The sequence below is a fragment of the Lathyrus oleraceus genome, chromosome 2 (genome assembly GCF_024323335.1).
Source record: "Lathyrus oleraceus cultivar Zhongwan6 chromosome 2, CAAS_Psat_ZW6_1.0, whole genome shotgun sequence".
Classification (NCBI taxonomy): domain Eukaryota; kingdom Viridiplantae; phylum Streptophyta; class Magnoliopsida; order Fabales; family Fabaceae; genus Lathyrus; species Lathyrus oleraceus.
The window spans coordinates 337721263-337738760 of NC_066580.1; the positions used below are offsets into that span (position 1 = coordinate 337721263).

A 17498-nucleotide genomic window follows, 5' to 3' on the forward strand; every position below is an offset into this window, starting at 1 on the left:
CGCAACCTGAAAAATGGAATGCGAAAAAAAAACAACCGGTGAAGAAAGACAGGAGAGTCGCCAACGTGCGTTATTTATCCCAAAGGAGGGAAAGGAAACGCTCGAAGTAAACCTGAAAAAAGGAAAGGACAAGACAGGGTCTCGCAACCAAATCTTGGGTTCGGGAGTCGATTATGTGAAGGGAAGGTATTAGCACCCCTACGCATCTGTAGTACTCTACGGCATCCACTTTTGTAGTTCTTGTCTAAAGGGTGTGAGTTTATCTTGTGTTGTTTACTAAAAAAGGGGTTTAAATGAAAATGACTCACGCGGATGTCGCATCCACTGCATACGTATCTCATCTGAATATGAGAATCAGAGTCTTCGTAGCTCGGCTACCTAGGGGTTAAGGGTATGTGTGCTCGCTAAGACATCGCGTCTTATGCCTACGTATCTCATCTGGAATGAGAATCAGAGCAAGCCGTAGTTCGGCTAACTACGGGGTTATGGATTGGGTTTTGAATGAACGACGTTACTACGCAATCTACTGGATGCTCAACCTTTGGAGACTTACTCACCTGTAGTAGAAGGAGTAAACGTGTGTTTAGGAGAAGAAAAATCAATGAAGGGTTAGGGTTGCTCATGCAAAAGGAGTCCTAGACAAAGGAACCTGTAAAAAAAATAAAAAAAAATAAACACACAAAAACATTGCCTCCTATCGAGGTCTTTCAGCTAGGAAAGCAGTAAAATGCGGGAAAAATGTAAAAGTACCATGCGGATAAAGATCCGAAGTAACAGCAATTAGAGGAATGGGAAACCCAGGGATCCTTCCAAGCTAAACACCATCAAAGAAAGTGAGTCAGTACAGGTAATCGGAATGAAGCCTCCAGGCGGTATCCCACAAATAAAGTGGAACACCAGGCAAACCATCTCTGCAAGAGTCATATGAGCCCTCACAAAACAAAACTCAACAAACAGGTTAGAGAAACAAAATAGGGTAACCAAGAGTTTCCCCCAAATCAAAATGTAACCACATGAATCATGCCATTAAAATTCACAAAAAGCTCACAAAAAGCAACCAAGGGTAGGAGGCCTAAACCTCTTGTCAAACACATGCATCAAAAGGGTATCAAATTCACCCATAATACCTCATACATTTAGAGCATTCAAATTAAAGGCATAAAGATGGTGGATATAGGTAAAACCTTATTGGAGAGTCGGTTGAAATCAAATGGCACGGCTGGATTTGCAAACCAACGTTAGGGTTTGCTTGAGCTGAAAGTGTGTGAGTCAGAATGAACCTTTCAGAGTTGCCTAGAGGTTGCTGCAGATGAATTCTCACTCTCTCTGTCTAGGTTTCTCTCCAGGTTTTGTCCAGGGTTTTGTTCCAAGGAAACCTCAGAGTGTTTTGCTTCTCTTCCTTTTTCTGTTTGTTCTCCCTCTTTTATAACCTGATTTTCATGGCTTTGTGGGCTCAAATGAGAGAGGTCCAAGTCCAAGATTTTTCTATTATATTTTATTTATTTATTTATTTATTTATTTAATTCTTTTTCTTTTTCTTTTTCTTTTCTTTTTTTTTGCATGACACGTGGGCTTCGCCTAGCGAGCATGACAGCTCATGAACAAACCTCTGCTCCTTCAAGATTAACGTTTTGACTGACGAATAGACCCCTGTTGGAAGTAACTCAAGTCTTTCCCTTGTGTTGACTGATCATCTAAATAGAACCCACAAAGTGTCCTGGATGATGTTCAAGCTTCTTGGAGCTAATCCCGATTGACATGATAAAATGCAATGTATCTAATGTTAAATGACCTAAAAATGAATGCGTGAATAAGGAGGGAAAATTTTGGGGTGTTACATTCTTCTTGTTAGATAAGATTTCTTTGAGAAACTTAGCATATGAGGGAATTTGAGTGATGGCTTCTGTAAAGGGTATTGTGATATTCAATTGTTTTAGAAGCTCTACGAATTTTTTAAATTTCCCTACACTTTTAGATTTAACAAGTCTTTGAGGATAAGGGATATGGGGTTTATACGGTGGTGGAGGAACATAAGGTTCTTCTTTCACTACGACCTCCTCATTTTTATCTTCCTCTTTATCGTGTTCCTTCTCAGTTTCCTTACCAGGGTCTTGGTGCATGGATGGGTTTTGAATTCTAGGGTCGGCCGGTCCGTCTAGTTCTGTCCCACTTCATAGTATAATAGCATTTACATGACCTTTCGAGTTTGGTTGCGGATGTACAGGGGATGTGCTTGTAGGAGCAGCAGTAGGTGCTTGTTGTTGAGCCACTTGCGAGATTTGTGTTTCCAACATTTTGTTGTGGGTGGCTAACACGTCTACCTTGTTTGCTAACTGCTTGATTTGCTCACTAGTGTATATGTTTTGATTTAGGAAATCCTTATTTGTTTGGGCTTGGGTATCGATGAAGCTTTCCATCATTATTTCTAGGTTTGACTTCCTAGGCGCATTTTGAGTATTTGTGGCAGCTTTATGATATCCTGGTGGTACAACAGGTACTTGGTTAGGTGTATACAATGCATTATTGTTTTTGTACGAAAAGTTAAGAGGGTTCTTCCAACTTGGGTTATAGGTGTTTGAGTAAGGGTTTCCTTGAGCATAGTTCACCTGGTCTGTGGAGGTTCCTGTCAAGAGTTGACATTCTGGGGCATCATGCCCCAAAACTCCGTATATCTCGCAGTTTGGTGCTATGGCAACCTTGGTGGTTACGGGTGTTATGGTCAAGTTGTTTATCTTTTGAGTAAGAGCATCTACCTTGGCATTAATATGGTCAAGACTGCTCAATTCGTACATGTCGCCTTTCGTTAGAGGTTTCTCTACAGAGGTTCTTTCATTTCCCCACTAGTAATGATTATGGGCCATACTTTGGATGAGTTGATAGGCCTCATTGTAGGGTTTATCCATCAGTGTGCCACCTGCAGCGATGTCTATTATCAATCTTGTTTTGTACAAGAGACCGTTGTAAAAGGTATGGATGATCAACCATTCTTCTAGACCGTGATGTGGACAAAGCCTCATCTTGTCTTTGTATCTCTCCCAAGCTTCAAAAAGTGATTCATTATCTTTTTGTTTAAACCCGTTTATTTGGGCTCTTAGCATAGCCGTCCTACTAGGTGGGAAATATCGGGCTAAGAAAACTTTCTTCGACTCGTTCCACGTAGTGACAGAGTTGGATGGTAGAGACTGGAGCCAAGCTTTAGCTCTATCTCTTAATGAGAATGGGAAACGACGTAGTCTTATAGCTTCTGGGCTGACACCATTCGCTTTCACAATGTCTGCGTATTGCAAAAATAGTGACAAATGTAGGTTCAGGTCCTCCGTGGGACTACCTGAAAATTGGTTTTGTTGTACAACTGACAACAGCGAAGGTTTTAGCTCGAAATTATTGGCCTCGATGGCAGGGGCAGCGATGCTGTAATGTGGTTCATCCTGCGAAGGGATTGCATAGTACTTAAGAGGACGGTCTTGCACTCCTTCGGCCATCTCTGGTTGAATAATTGATTCAGAAATAGGGATGTTAAGGTCGGGAAGATTTAGCTTGATACGATGTTCTCATATCAAGTCTCGTATTTTGCGTTCTAATCTAAGATAACGCTCAGGTTCTTCAAACGGTAGCTTTAATTTCTCGCCTTGAGAGCGAGTACTTGGCATACACTCGACAAATGTAGAAAGGGAAAAAGAATTGTTTGCCTTAGTCTATACTGGGCAATATCGGAGTTACGATATCGACTAAATTAGTCTCCGACAACGGCGCCAAAAACTTGACCACGACTTAGTAAGTCTATGGGAATCGTGACTACAAGTGCACAGTCCTATCGTGTAGTTTTAAAGATTATCAAACCCATAAGGACTAATAATCGAACGTATCGTTGTCTAATGTTACTATGTAAATCTAAGGTTGCTGATCGTTCTAAGATTGGAGAGATGAAGAGAAGAAACTATAGCATAAAGAGAATATCAATAAGGATATGCGATAAAAAGATATTGGTATATAACGCATCAAACTTCGGGGATTCGATAGATGTTTGGTGTAATCTTATTGGTCAAAATGTTCTTCAGTAGAAATTATTTATAGAAAGGACTTAGTCTCACACTCTCGTTTTTATTGACTCTAACCATACTCCTAAACTAGAATGATTGGCTCTCGCGGTCTCATTTTGAATTTAAAAGTAATTTTTGAATATGAATAAATTCTAATTAATGCTAAAGCGCTCTCGTTGTGTTTAGGATTAATGCCTAGTTTCAGCTATCCGGTTAAAATCTCAAACTCTCGTTCTTGTTGACCTTAACCTTAGTTTGTTTTGTACTCTCGTACGTAATTTTTTTTTAATAAAATAAGAAACTAAAACCGAAAAAATAAGTTTTATAAAAATCAATGTCGCAACCCGAAAAATACGGTCTGCGAAAAAACAACCGGCGAGAAAGAAAACAGAAGAGTCGCCACCGTGCGTTATTTATCCCAAAGGAGGGAAAGGAAACGCTCGAAGTAAACCTGAAGAGAAAGGAAAGGAAAAGACAAGGTCTCGCAACCAAATCTTGGGTTCGGGAGTCGATTATGCGAAGGGAAGGTATTAGCACCCCTACGCATCCGTAGTACTCTACGGGATCCACTCTTGTTTGTTCTTGTCTAAAGGGTGTATGTTTATCTAATGTACTATTTACTAAAAGAGAGGGTCAAAGAAAATGACTCGCACGGATGTCGCATCCACTGCATACGTATCTCATCTGAATATGAGAATCAGAGTCTTCGTAGCTCGGCTACCTATGGGTTAAAGAGGAGTGTGCTCGCTAAGACGTCGCGTCTTATGCCTACGTATCTCATCGGGAATGAGAATCAGAGCAAAACGTAGTTCAGCTACACTAACGGGAACAAAAGTCTCGATTGCAACTAGGGCAAGAGAAAGGGAATGTCTCGATCGCAACGAGGGCGAGAGAAAGGATCGCAACAAAGGCGAAAGCGAACAAGGATTAGTTGTTAGTCGTTAGTCAAACTCGGCAAGACATCGCATCTTGTGCCTACGTATCTCATCTGAACATGAGAATCAGAGTTGCCGTAGTTCGGCCACATAGGGATTGCCATCTGAACATGGCACCTACACACAAAAAGGTGGCAAACATGGAGCCCGACTGCCAATCACTGGACTTACATCAGCATCCGAACCAAAACACACACAAAGGGCAAACGTGGAGTCCGACTGCCAATCACTGGACTTACATCAGCATCCGAACCCAACAAACCCACACTGGAACCCGAATGCCACTCGATGGACTTACATCAACTTCCAAGCACACAACAAGAACAACAAACAACAGATTGCCAAGGAGTCGGGAACTCGAGCCTAGCAATTGTTAAACAAACACACACAAAAAGGAAAAAAGGTGCCCGGAGTGGTCTCGCACGACCACCTGCCTACATACCTCGTCTGGAACAAGGATCAGGGCGATGTAGTTCCCCTACATAGGGGATTGAAACACACGCAAAAAAGAAAAGGGTGCCCGGAGAGATCTCGCACGATCTCCTGCCTACGTACCTCATCTGGTATGAGAATCAGGGCGACGTAGTTCCCCTACATAGGGGTTGCCATCTGAATATGGACTTAGAAATGAGGACACCAGTTGTGTCAAAGGAGAGTGGGCGATGTGTTCACATCCTAGCAGTAGGTGTCGCAGCTCGCTGAATCGAGTCTTAGGCAGTTACCTCTTTGCAATAGAACGGACTACATGCCACAAGATCGGAGACGCTCGGAAAGGTCTAGAAGTGGGGGAAGCTCTGCCCTAGAGTTGTCATGCAATGTGTACTTAAGTGTTAGGATTTACAAATGGGAATATCTACCTAATGTTGGCATGCAAAGAATATGGGACTCCTACCTATGTTATCATACAAAAAGATATGGGAATCCTACCTATGTTATCATACAAAGGGTTCTATCTAATGGGTGCTACCTAATCGGAACAAGAATCGACGAATGGAGCGAGGAGAAGCGTTAGGGATAAGGGTAGATGGCGATGCACGAAGCAATCGACTTACAAGGTTGATGGCGATGCATAAAGCAATCGACTTACAAAAGGGTGGATGAATACGTGCTGGTTCTGTTAGGTTTTGGAAAATGATTACTCGACGTTGGATCGAGGTTTTGGTCTTGTTTTGAAATGGTTATCGGGTGTTCATTTTATTTCTTGTATTAACAGATGAATAAAGAATGAAAGAATATTATACATTTCATGGGAGAGGGATACATTTGTTATGAATGGGGATTGACATGGCAATCAAGCAATATAAGTATATGCCTCATACACCATACAAGTAGGCCACAGTTAATCACACAAGTAAAATATTTAAACAAGTATGTGATCAAATCAAATAATCAAAGAAAAGAAATGAATGAGCATTAAACAACGTGTAAGTGTAAGGGAACCGGCTCATTGTAAGAAAGCCCAAGAGTAAGCTATGTGAGGTTGATGGCGATGCTTAAAAAGCAATCGACTTACAAGGGTGTAAAAAAATGGGCTCGATATTAAATCGAGAAAGTATGATTTTTATAGTTTAATAAAAAAAAAATGGTTTTTGAACTAAATTAAAATACAACAACTATGCATTATTAACAAATGAAATTATAATAAACATAAAAAGGACATTAACAAAATACTAAAGGAAAATAAGATCAAATAAAAGCAAATAAAAGCAAAAAGTTCCACATATGAGTATTGAACCCTCTCCATTTAATACTATGAAACTAACTTCTTTCCACTAGACCACTCAACAATATTTGCTACTGATATACTATGTTAAATATATGAACCGGGCTAAAAAAAAGATTTAAAAAAATAAAAAAAAACAAAATAAACATTTTTATGGTTTTTTTTCTCTCTGTTAAAAACAAAATAAGCTAAATAAATAAAAAGTAAATAATAATAATAAAAGAAAAAAAGAAAATGGAAACAGCAGAGAAACAGCTTCATCGTCCTCCTCACTCTCTCTCACCTTGCGAACTCAACCTTAGCTAGCAATGGTAATCTCACGCACTCGAAACTCATCCTTCTTATGACATCAACAAAACCCTCTCACGCTCTCAACGAACCCCTCTCAATCACTCTCAGCTCTCACAATATTTCCAACAGCAAGCACATGAGAAAGATAAAAAAGAAAGAAAAAGAAGTACTCACAAAGCGTCACGGCGGCGATGGTGAAGGACGCGAAGAAGCTGGCCTCCAGGTAATTGATTTTGGGATTTTAGGGTTCCTCTGCTTCAGATTTTTGCCTCCAGCTCTCTGTGTTCAGTGGCCGCCTCTCACTCTTTAGAAATTAGGGTTTTTTTTTTGTCCCTCACTGATTTCTCTCCTTCTCCTTTTATATTCTATGTATTAGGGTTTCCAATGGGGTCTTTGCTGTTCAAAAGGAGTGTTTCTGCAAAGCACTTTGGATGCTCAGACACATAATCACCCTATCCATGTTAGATTCAAGAAAAGGTATCCTTTCTTCTCTGCTTTGACCTCATATCAATTTGGGATGTTTTTTTGACTTTGCCCTCTGACTGTTGGTTAATGGTTTTGCACTTTAGGTTTTGCAAATTGACTGATTAATGTGTTTCCCCCTTTGTTCATTTTTTACCGCAGTGAAAATTGGTTACAAGGAGGTTGTGGATGTTGGTAACATATTGTAGTGACAACTTGTGTTTTGTCATGACTTTAACTTGTTTGTGCATGAACTGCTGCCAGGGTCTTGAATGGAACATACACATCTCTGTCATGGTCTGCTTCATGAAGTAGCAGGATATGGTCTTGATTTGGACTTGTCGATGCAGATTGTTGGTTGTTGCTATAGCAGTTGATGGTTGATGCAGGTACAGCAGGGGTTAACTCCATTTGGTTCGATATGGCTTGACTTGTGTTCACGGTAGATTGGTCATTGACACACACATTCATGAATTATGCATTGATGCTTCTGGTTGGTTTTGTTTATGTAGGTTCAATGACTGGGCTGGTTCAACATATCTGCTTCTGCCTTCATTGGGACTTAATGCAGGATGGTATTTTTGCTTCCTGATTGTACATCCTTGGATCCTTCAGGAAGGCCCATCTTCTCTACCAAAACCTTCAAAGCTGCTTCAGTAGGCATTCCATGGGCAACAAACTTATGCTCTGACTGTGACACTCCGGCATCATTACAAACAGCAGCAATTTTCGCTATCATCTGAAGATTAGCATCCAATCGACCAGCTGGCAAAATTCTCTATTTGACCATCAGATGGATTATACGTAGTTCCTTCCACCTTAGAGGCTCGCAGGGTATCTACATTAGGGCCACTAGCTACTAGTTTTGAAACAGCCATCCGGTTTGTTGTCAATGTACCAGTTTTTATCAGAGCAAATCACAGTTGTACAACCCAGAGTTTCGACACTAGGTAGTTTCCGAACCAGGGCATTCTTCTGGGTCATTTTGCAAGTACCAAGTGCAAGGCAAGTCGTGATGACAGCGGGCAATCCCTCCGGAATAGCAGCCACAGCCAATGCCACAGCAATCTCAAAGTAATACGTACACTTCTCAAATGAAAACTTGAAGTTCCACTTTGAGCAATAGTTCCAAGACAGTCAACTAGTTCTTGCTTAGTCATACCAATGCCTGTATCAGTGATAGTGATGATCCCCATTATCCTTATCAGCTTGAATTCGGATATCAAAATCAATTGCATCCTTCATCAGGTCAAGCTCTGTAACACTAAAAAATCGCAGCTTATCCAAGGCATCACTTGCATTACTGATAAGTTCCCTGAGAAACACTTCCTTGTTACTGTATAAACTGTTAACAATAAGGTCCATGAGCCGACTAAACTCTGCTTGGTATTCAAATTTTTCAGCTGGTGGGGAACTTGATGCAAATTGTTGGCAATGCTGCAGGATCGGTGCCGACTACAACGCTCAATTGCGTACCGGTTTGAGGCAGCTCACGTCATAACAAATGGTAAGCTTCCGAAAGCGGTTTCAGTTTTGATCACTACTCTAGTTTGATGCCTATTCCATCATGGGCGAATTCCATCGGTAAACCGGCAAATTAACGCATTTCCTTAAACTCGTTCTGTTTCCGCAGGTTCGGTGGTTCCCTGCGGAGTAGCTCTTGGTTGCATCCACCTTGGAGGAAAGTCTGAGCAAAGTGCATCCACCACCAACTACAATACCCTCTTCAACAGCTGCCTTTGTAGCATTAAAAGCGTCTTCAACTCTCAATTTCTTTTCCTAGAGTTTTGTCTCAGTTTGTGCACCAACCTGTATGACAGCCATGCCACTAGACAGTTTTGCAATAACAACATCAGGATCACTTTGAAATGAGACAGCAGCTTCGAACTTTCTTCTTCGGATATTCCTAACTCTTTTTTTTTTACAGGAGCAATTGAGCCATCGGAGTTCTTTAAGGGCAAAGGGATATCCATAGTAACCAGTTTTCCAGATTTATGAGAAGCGATACAGTTACTTCCCAAATAGAATCATAACTGATGGACCTTTAGCATGTCCCTTTAAAACCTCATTTCAATCACACAATTTAAGGGAAATAAAGAGGATCGTTTTGCTTCCCATGTTGGGTATGTTCAAAGCTGCATTTTCACTGACCGTGTTATGATTGAATAACCGCAACGAACGTTGTTGTTCCATGTAGCAGTGCAGTAGCAGTACATGAGTTTTTCGCCTTCTTGGTCAGTTTAGAGTGAATTACCAATTGTCAAAGCTAGTTAACATGGAAGGTTATAACAATTGGATACTTTTGGTTACAGAGTTCACTCTTAAATCTTTGCAGTCATGGCAGTGGGCTAGCAACAGTGTATACTACCTGTTGGGTTGTGGTCCAGATTGGCGGTTTCTGTTCCATATTTGAAGGGTGATACACCAAGCTTACTTGGTGAAATGTTCTTAAGATTACGGAAAATGTCATCACGTCAAGATTCAATCATGTGCAGGTTGGATTGGTTGCAAAGTTGTAGGCTCATTTGACTGTGGTGCTGCTACAGCTTATTATTTGGTGGCTATGTGGAGTAGCAACTGGTGTTCACGAAGAAATATACAAGTAATCACACCGAGAGACCCTAAAACTAATATGAATTTCACAAGTTCATCTTTAGCTGCAGACACTGATCTTTTTTTCTCTTCCAACAAAATTCAAAAGCAGTTCATGGATGCATGCGTATATAGATTCTTCTTCAATGCTTAGCTTGGCTCCTTGCCGCACTTCGTCTCGCATAGCATCCAACAAAGTATATGATAGACAAAACAGAAAATAATACGACATTGAATATCGCAACAACTCTCCACTCAGTTTTCATGTATTGCGCCACGCCGGCCTTGCAAGAATCACAACAATAGCATTTGAAAGCTCGAGAATTTTTTGTACCGCTTGCAGTCATGGTTAGGACTAACTGGATGAAAGCTCAAGTCATAGTAAGATGCATTTACAGCAGGATATCCACACTCAGAAGGCGGCCGACAGCAACTAGATTCAATTGGACTCAAATCTTCAATCTCTGCAAAATAGGTGACTGCCCAAGCAATGGCAGGAAAGCCATCCAAATTCAACCGGTAAGTTAGAGATCCATTTGTTCCCACTACTGCTGTTATGTTAATTTGAATTGGATTTGTATTTTTTGTTTAGAGTATTTCAATAGGTCATATCGTAGTGACGTATGTAATGTGACATTGGTATTGTAACTTGGTTGAGCAAGAAGTATGATTGAAATTTGAATGTATGGTTTGAATCTCTAACAGAAAAATATACATTGAAAAAGCCAGCAATTGATGTTCCATAACTTGTTGATGTGGCCTACTGCTATGCTGATTGTTCAAGGATGGTTTTTTATAGGTCTGCTGCAACATGATGCAGGTGGAACTCCATTGAGCTAATGCAAGCAAATCCCATCTGATTTTCTGTTGATTTTATTTCAGGTTGCCATGCATTTTGCAGATGAATGCCATCTTAGGCATGCAACATCAACATGAGCATTGCATCTTGTTGTGGTTGATGTGCTGCCAATACTTACCTTGCTGTAGGATTTTATTATCGACATGGATGAACTGCTGTCATGCTGCAGATTGTGTTGTTCTGCAAGCCTAAACCAGTACTTCATGGCTTGTGCTTTGTAGGTTTGTGATAGTGGTCAAGGCATTTGCAAGGTTACTTGTGAGCGAAGCAACAAGGTGAAAGCACAATCAACATGTCTACTGGATGATTAATCAAGGCAAAGTAACATGGGATTATGTCCAAGTTTGGGAAATCAGGGCTTCAGAATTTTAGGGTTGACTTTGGTCAAAGTTGACCAAAAAGTCAACTGTTGACCAAAGTCAACAAATGGTCCAAACTCATTTTCTTGGCACTTTCTTTGTAAATGGACAATGTATTGATAATCATGGTGAAATTTAGGGTATTTGGATTTTGGGTGACTTTGGTCAAAGTTGACCAAAAAGTCAACTGTTGGTCAAAGTGTCAATTTTTGTGTATTTTTGTATGGAATCAAATGTAATAAAATTGAAATGGATTAACAAAATGGTTTGAAGTTGGTTTCCAACTTGTTTTGCCTTATGACTTGAATATTTGACTTTGAAAAGAACATGACTGATAATGCACATGAACAAGGCCATGAACTGAGACCATAAGGTCAGGGTTTTGACACAGTATCCATGAACCAATAACATGACTAGCAAGTGGCTCGAAACACAAGAAGCTTGATCGTTTAGATGACCCAGACCATAGAGGTATCCACAATCACAACACCCTGACTTTGAATCAAAACCAATCCTCATGTAAAACCAAAGCAAGGTTAGGCCAAACATGCCAAACAAACATGAAAAATTCAGGAGCAAAATCGGGGTATGACAGTTGCCCCTATTTAAGCGTCTTCAACTAGAGAATATGAAGCAGGACGTTCTTCATATGATCGTAGTGGGAGATGGTTAAATACTAAGAAGACCCGGATTTTGATCATGAATCCCTATGAAACAATGCCTGTCAGCATCGTCAAAAATGCAATCTCGAAAGAAAAAATCCATCTGTTACGGTGAAAATCGGCCTGAGTACTGAAACAGAAAGTTGACCTGGATACCAAAATAAATGGTAACACAGGAATACCCATGGCCTGAACGCCGCACTAAGCATCGTAATACGAGAGTATCAATGTTGGTCTGATCACCGGAAATCTGGTCTGAACACCACTTTGATCTGAATATCGGAAAAACTGGCCTGAATGCCACTTCGGTCTGGATACCGGGAACTCTGGCCTGAATGCCACTTCGGTCTGGATACCGGGAAAACTGGTCTGGACACCACAAGTTCTTCGTCCTGACTGTTGAGAACTTCTTCGATCTGGAAATCGGAAACTGGCCTGAATGCCACTTCGGTCTGGATACCGGGAAAACTGGCCTGAATGCCACTTCGGTCTGGATACCGGGAACTGGCCTGGAACGCCACTTCGGTCTGGATACCGGGAAAACTGGTCTGAACACCACAAGTTCTTCGTCCTGATTGTTGAGAACTTCTTCGATCTGAAATAGGAAACAGGCCTGAACGCCACATCGGTTTGGATACCGCCTCGGTCTGAACACCGGAATGCTGGTCTGAATACCATAAGTTCTTCGTTCTGATTGTTGAGAACTTCTTCGATCTGGAATCGGAAGCTGGCCTGAACGCCACATCGGTCTGGATACCGCCTCGGTCTGAACACCGGAATGCTGGTCTGAATACCATAAGTTCTTCGTCCTGACTGTTGAGAACTTCTTCGATCTGGAATCGGAAACTGGCCTGAACGCCACATCGGTCTGGATACCGCCTCGGTCTGAACACCGGAATGCTGGTCTGAATACCATAAGTTCTTCGTCCTGATTGTTGAGAACTTCTTCGATCTGGAATCGGAAGCTGGCCTGAACGCCACATCGGTCTGGATACCGCCTCGGTCTGAACACCGGAATGCTGGTCTGAATACCATAAGTTCTTCGTCCTGATTGTTGAGAACTTCTTCGATCTGGAAATCGGAAACTGGCCTGAATGCCACTTCGGTCTGAATACCGGGAAAACTGGCCTGAATGCCACTTCGGTCTGGATACCGGGAACTCTGGCCTGAATGCCACTTCGGTCTGGATACCGGGAACTCTGGCCTGAATGCCACTTCGGTCTGAATACCGCCTCGGTCTGAACACCGGAAAATTCTTCATGTCTATCAGCATCGGCGAAGATAACAAAACAGTGATACGTGAGCCGGCATGCATGCCAAAGATGACCAATCAAAAGAGGATAAAGTTGCTGACTTGGAGCAAATACCCAAAAGAAAGGGGAAGACCCAATGGGGATAATACTGCTTGATCAAGGCAAGTATCCAAAGGGGATAAGACTATCAATACCACAAAGAGGGGATTACATCTACCGGTTTGTAGGCAGAAAACCACAGAAAAGCAACCAGTCATCGACCAGGATGAGCACAAAGGGTTAACTCTGCTAGGGATGAAAGTGGGATTTTACAACTACCAACTAGTAGAAAACCACAAAGATAGGACTTACAACTACCGGTTTGTAGGTAGAAGCCAAAAATTCCGCTAAGGATGAGATGAATGAGTGTCGGTTAGTGAGCAACCATTCATTTATGCCCCAGGGAAGCACGGGAGACAGCCAACAGGAAGCCAATTTAGGATCGATCCAAAAAGGCAGACTGAAACAGGACTCATCCTAATGAGGAAAGAACTCAATAGGGAAAACCCATCCCGTTAGGGAGGGAACGGAAACAACCGTCATCCACGAGGATATAACTCAGTGGGGAGCGCAGAAGGAAATGGTAGACACTTTCTGCTTAAGGGGTAGACTCTACATGGAGAGATCAGACACACCCACATCCGCTAGGGAAACAGACCCAAGTTGGCAAGTTGCTGACAATTGGGGAGTAATACTGCTGGGGATACCCACTCGACTAAGGAGTCACTTGCTGGGAAAACATCAACTTCTCAACCATGCTGATGAACCCAATTCTGAAGCCGATCCAATGGTGCGATGCTAAACTCTTTCCAACAACCCAATCTCGGCTGGTCACCACGGCCTAGGGCTAATGGATATGTTTGCAATGTTGATGCATGAGTTTTTTTTTTTTTTTTTTTTTTTTTTTTTTTTTTTTTTTTTTTTTTACACAATGCCCCATGATCATGGAAATGCTATGCACTAATGATGCGATATGCTATGCTTATCTAAATGATGAATGCATAAACACACGTCTCCTCCAGAGACAACACCGGGGAACTCCAGGAACTGTGCTGAGGATCTTATAACCATGTCGACTTCCACCCTGCTGGGGAAAGACAAACCTTGCTGTCAACTTCCACCCTGCTGGGGAAAGACAAACCTTGCTGGGGATGATTTTCTCCAAACCCGATCCGCTTGGGGATAATAAGTCATGAACAAACTTCAGTCTGAGCACTGGAAACAAACTTCTGGCTTGTCACTTGGAATGCCGAGAATGTTTTATGCTTGCATGCGTATGTTTGAATTTTACGATGGCGTAATGCTCCGTGAAAACGGAAGTGCTACGCGATTTGGGAGGATGCAATGCAATATGATTCTACATGCAGGGATGCGAAATGCTGGGGAAAATGCCAAGCTGAAGCAAGGAATCCCGTTGGGGAAATGATGATAATCTTCCGGACCCTGGCACTACTGTTGGAGATGCACAGCATAATGAACTATGTGGGGAGATGACCGGCCGCGCGGTGTTCTAGTAATGGCGAGATACCGAGGCTCTGACTGGGGAGAGAACGGCGCTGTAAACCTGTTGTTGGGGAATCAATAGTGGTTCTGGCAACCATAATCTACGGGAGATGACTTAGCAGGGGGAGGGAAACACCGATACGGTACCGAGGTTATGCTTCCAGGAAAGAGATCACCGATCTGGGATTGAAAACATCGATCTGGCATCGAACTCTGAGGAACAGCTGCTTCTGCTGGGAAGCTACAGTCTGGTACTGTCAACTTCGTTGGGGATATACAGTCTGGCACTGTTAACTCCGCTGGGGAGTGTATAGTCTGAAACACATGCTTGGGAAGCACCGTAGTGAGAACCTGCTGGGAATCTTTAAGGAAATGCCCCGAGTGCACCGGTTCTGAATAGACGATCCAAAGCACTTAAAAATTTACAGCAATTTTAAATGTTTATTAAGCATGTACCTGTAAAGCCCTTATGTGTCATGATGCAATGTTTATCAAAAATTCGGACGTCATTTTTGCAAACAAAACAGTAAGATGAAAATGAACACAGAGATATACTGAATAACATGATTTTATTGATTGAATGGCCTCTGAATAGGCGTTTACATCAGGAAGCAATCCCTGGAAAGAGGTAATCGCTTAGAAGATAAAAAAAAAAAAAAAAAAAAAAAAAAAAAAAAAAAAAAAAAAAAAAAAAAAAAAAAAAAAAAAAAAACAGAAATTAATCTAATGGCAATGTGAAATGGATTTCTATTGGGTTCCAATTCTGCTATGACTTGCTCGTCTTCAAGATCCTCCAGATGATCAGCCTTCTGAAAAAGGTGATTGGACTGTTTCCTACCCTTCTGAAAGTTTCCAGTCATCGACACAAGATGAGATTCAGAACTAACTCAGAGCGCAGTCATTCGCTTAATCCCTAACTTTTGCCTGGATCGCCCTTTCGGGTTTTCAATCCACCGGGATACCCATTTTTGCCTAAGTTGCCTTTTCAGGTTTTCAACTTACCGGGTGTACTATCTTTTTTATTTTTAATCCCTAATTTTTGCCCGAACCTTTTTCATTTTCTTGGTTCGTCGGGATGCCCATTTTTTGCCCGGACTGTTCCTTTTACTGTCCAGCGGGTCTATTTTATGCGAAGTATTTTTTAACTGCGTCTGAGTTTATCGGGGAAGTGAAGTCTTCACCATCCATCGTTGCAAGCATTAAGGCACCTCCATCAAAAACCTTGGTGACAACATAAGGTCCCTCATAGTTAGGAGTCCACTTGCCCCTGTGATCTGTCTGAGGAGGAAGGATCCTTTTCAACACTAAATCTCCGACTTGGAAACAACGAGGACGCACTTTTTGATCAAAGGCCCTCTTCATCCGACTCTGATACAACTGCCCATGACAAATGGCTGCCATTCGCTTCTCTTCGATAAGACTCAACTCATTGAACCTTATCCGAATCCATTCAGCTTCGTCTAGCTTGACATCCAACAGGACTCTTAGAGAAGGAATCTCCACTTCAACAGGTAGGACTGCTTCCATACCATACACAAGGGAGTAAGGGGTTGCCCCGGTCGATGTACGTACTGAAGTGCGGTACCCATGCAAGGCGAAGGGTAGCATCTCATGCCAATCTCTGTACGTAACGACCATCTTCTGCACAATCTTCTTTATGTTCTTATTTGCTGCCTCAACAGCACCATTCATCTTAGGACGGTAAGGGGAAGAATTGTGATGCTGAATGTTGAAGTTCTGGCACAACTCCTTCATCATTTTGTTATTGAGATTGGAACCATTATCAGTAATGATTCTTTCAGGAATCCCATAACGACAAATGATTTCTTTCTTGATGAAACGGGCAACCACATGTCTGGTGACATTCGCGAATGACGCTGCTTCGACCCACTTGGTGAAATAGTCGATGGCAACAAGGATGAAGCGATGCCCATTGGAAGCAGTCGGCTCAATCTTTCCAATCATGTCAATACCCCACATAGCAAACGGCCACGGCGAAGACATCACATTCAGAGGATTCGGCGGTACATGCACCTTATCAGCATAAATCTGGCATTTATGACACTTCCGCGCATATTTGAAACAATCTGATTCCATGGTCATCCAATAATAACCCGCTCTCAACAATTTCTTAGCCATTGCATGTCCGCCGGCGTGAGTACCGAAGGAACCTTCATGAACTTCCTGCATTAACATGTCCGCCTCGTGTCTGTCCACGCATCTGAGCAAAACCATGTCGAAGTTCCTCTTATACAGCACATCGTCTTTATTCAAGAAGAAACTGCCTGCCAATCTTCTCAAAGTCTTTCTATCATTGTTGGATGCCCCTACAGGGTACTCTTGATTCTTCAGAAAGCACTTGATGTCGTGATACCAAGGCTTGTCATCAACTACTAGTTCAGCAGCAAACACATACGCGGCCCTATCAAGGCGCATTACATCGATCCTGGGAGCATGGTTCCACCGAACCACCTTAATCATGGAGGATAGAGTAGCAAGAGCATCTGCCATCTGGTTCTCATCACGAGGTATATGATACAGCTTTACTGTTGTGAAGAAAGTCAACAGTCTTCTCGTGTAATCTCTGTAGGGGACCAGAGTGGGCTGGAGAGTATTCCAATCACCATTCACTTGATTGATCACTAGAGCTGAATCTCCAAAGATGTCCAGAGTCTTAATTCTCAAATCAATGGCTTGCTCAATACCCAAGATACAGGCCTCGTACTCAGCTTCATTATTGGTGCACTCGAAAGTCAGACGAGCGGTGAAAGGCATGTGGG

At 42.0% G+C, this 17498-nt stretch overlaps 2 long non-coding RNA genes and 1 other non-coding gene across 5 annotated transcripts; all 3 read left to right on the forward strand.

Moving 5' to 3' along the window:
* Positions 1–2991: 2991 nt before the first annotated feature.
* Positions 2992–3098, forward strand: LOC127124946 (small nucleolar RNA R71). Its single transcript, XR_007804420.1, has one exon. It is a non-coding gene; the product is annotated as a small nucleolar RNA R71 (small nucleolar RNA).
* A 3841-nt stretch (positions 3099–6939) lies between these two features.
* Positions 6940–9827, forward strand: LOC127119387 (uncharacterized). 3 transcript variants are annotated; one of them, XR_007802788.1, is made up of 7 exons: positions 6940–7212; positions 7366–7466; positions 7716–7840; positions 7964–8958; positions 9085–9262; positions 9379–9685; positions 9764–9827. It is a non-coding gene; the product is annotated as an uncharacterized LOC127119387 (long non-coding RNA). The 3 variants fall into 3 exon arrangements; XR_007802787.1 differs by having other exon boundaries at positions 7614–7840; positions 9379–9821; XR_007802786.1 differs by having other exon boundaries at positions 9379–9821.
* Positions 9826–11545, forward strand: LOC127119388 (uncharacterized). The gene is made up of 3 exons (XR_007802789.1): positions 9826–10053; positions 10156–10562; positions 10926–11545. It is a non-coding gene; the product is annotated as an uncharacterized LOC127119388 (long non-coding RNA).
* The last annotated feature ends 5953 nt before the right edge of the window (positions 11546–17498 follow it).